Source organism: Lepidochelys olivacea (assembly GCF_965140295.1).
Source record: "Lepidochelys olivacea isolate rLepOli2 genome assembly, chromosome: 2".
In the NCBI taxonomy this organism is placed as follows: domain Eukaryota; kingdom Metazoa; phylum Chordata; order Testudines; family Cheloniidae; genus Lepidochelys; species Lepidochelys olivacea.
This window is the reverse complement of record NC_140412.1, coordinates 46,280,598-46,283,277: the sequence shown is the minus strand read 5'-3', so window position 1 is coordinate 46,283,277 and position 2,680 is coordinate 46,280,598.

Below are 2,680 nucleotides of genomic sequence, written 5' to 3'. Positions count from 1 at the left end.
AGGTGAATTGAAAAATACTATTTCTTTTATCATTTTTACAGTGCAAATATTTGTAATAAAAAAATAAAGTGAGCACTATACACTTTGTATTCTGTTGTAAATTAAAATCAAATATTTGAGAATGCAGAAAAACAACCCAAATATTTAATACACTTCAATTGGTATTCTATTGTTTAACAGTGCGATTAAAACTGTGATTAATCACAATTTTTTTGTGTTAATCACGAGTTAACTGCAATTAATCGACAGCCCTATTTACAACACTAAATCTGTACTTTGGTGCGCGCACACACGTTCATTGCCCTCTGATTTTATTTCAGAAACGTTGTCTCGGATCTTTTCCTGAGTGCTGAAATGCAAGAGTTTCAGCCTCACTGTATTTTTTACCTCAGAATAGCTCTTGCACCTTAGTTATCCCACGGTTTTAAAAAAAAAATCACCATTTTAAGCTGTGAGGAAAAGCCCTAAAGGATAGATTCATAAAGAGACTTGGGCATTGTGATACTGAGCATCACAATGCCTTTTAGCTGCCTAGAAAGTCATAGGAACATCACTGTGATCCACAAAGCCTGAATTAGGTGCCTAGGCTCCCTTTACAATGAATATAGAGAGAAAAGTGCTTTAGAATGTGGTCCACAAAAGCCTACATCCTCAGTGGGGAATTGCCTCAACTAATTAATGGGAGATGCCAACTAGAGCGGTGTCTTCAAAGTCCTGTCCCTCTTCAGAGTTCAGTGCCTAAATACCCACTGCAGGTAGGTGCCTAGCTCTGCATAGTGATCCATGAATGGGAACCCCTCCTGGAGTCAAATGGCATAGGTATGTAAGCTGTTTCTTGTGAGAAGGAGCTAGGCAGATGCCTGACTCCAAACAAAACAGCTGGATGAGATGTCCACTTTATAACTTCTAGCCCAGTATTAAAGCATTCACCTGGGATGTGGGAAATCCCTGTTCAAATCCCTTCTTTCTCTCTGCTTGTAGGGAGAATTGAATCTTAGTCTCCAACATGCCAGGCATCTGCTCTAATACTGGTTTGTAAAGTGGTATTTATAAGGTGGATGGTAACACCTTAACATCTTCCTCTGGCCAGATTATGAATGGAACCCAATCCAGTCGGTGGCTTCTGAGCATGCCTACCAGATCAGGCCCCACTTTCAAGGTAGGCATTTGCCTGCATATTTTTCCTGGTTCGTGATCACTCTGGGGCTTCGGTGGGAAACAGGCATTCAGGTGGTTAGAGTAAGGCAGCAATACACATGCTCTGAGGCAGAAACTTAAGATGCCTAGGGAGCTTTTACTCTGAAAGCATAGGTGCTGAGTTTAGGTGTCTAAAGTGTTTGGTGGGAGATTTGGAAATCACAGTGGAGACTATATCAGGGATTTAGGCACCTAAACCCAGACTTAGTTGCCTAAGTACCTTTGTGAATTTAGCCCTGAGTTTCTCTAATGTGGCCATAAGATGTAGTGTATGTGCCTGGCTTTGTTAGATCTTCATAAGAACGTCAGTGTTCTCCTTTTCAAAACACTTCTATGTATTCTCAGCAAAACCATCTCTTACAGGAGACACATGCCATGCTCTTGCATTGATCGGCCACTGATGTAATATGTTTGTCTTAAGCAGATATATGTATAACGTTTTTCCCCTTGAGCTCTGATTGGTTCAGCTACCACACGATGAAATAGGGAACGACCTGCCAGGTCCCTGGCTGATCATGAAAACCACCTGTACAGCTTCAGAAACAAATACGTAGCATGTGTAGTAAATGCCACATCCTATTCCTGGATGTTTTTGGGCCGGGTGACCAACTTTGCATGTGTGCTCAGACACAACATTACAATGTTTTAAGTCATCTGAAAATGTTTTTGTTGCAAGTTATCACACTGTATCCTTGCAGCTTTGTGGACATCAGAGTCATGGACTCAGTGATAATGCAAGAAAGATGTAAGAGACAATGTTGTGTTTGTAAGTTAAATTTTCCTGGAGCATAGTTAGAAAAGACGAGGTTTATATCACGTGTGGTTAGTGACCAGGTAGAGGCTGAGTTCAAAGAGGGATCTTTACAGTTAAAGCACCAAAAATGTGGATCAGTTGGTTAATTATAATGGGAGAAGAGTGACACTATTTTACATACATTGCTTATCAAGAGGATTGCTATACAGCGAGGCCACCATCTATCTATCTGCACAGCAGGATCTACCATGACAGTCAGATCTTCATTCTCCTGCACACACACTGTGCATCGGCAGTCAAAAAAAGCAAATGGGATATTAGGAATCATTAAAACAGGGAGAGAGAATAAGATGGAGAAAATCTTATTGCCCTTATATAAATCCATGGTATGTCCACATCTTGAATATTGCATACAGATGTGGTCCCTTTATCTGAAAAAAGATATACTGGCATTAGAAAAGGTTCAGAAAAGGGCAACTAAAATGATTAGGGGTTTGGAACGGGTCCCATATGAGGAGAGATTAAAGAGGCTAGGACTTTTCAATGTGGAAAAGAGGAGACTAAGGGTAGATATGATAGAGATATATAAAATCATGAGTGGTGTGGAGAAAGTGAATAAGGAAAAGTTATTTACTTGTTCCCACAATATAAGAACTAGGGGCCACCAAATGAAATTAATGAGTAGCAGGTTTAAAACAAATAAAAGGAAGTTCTTCACTCAGCGCACAG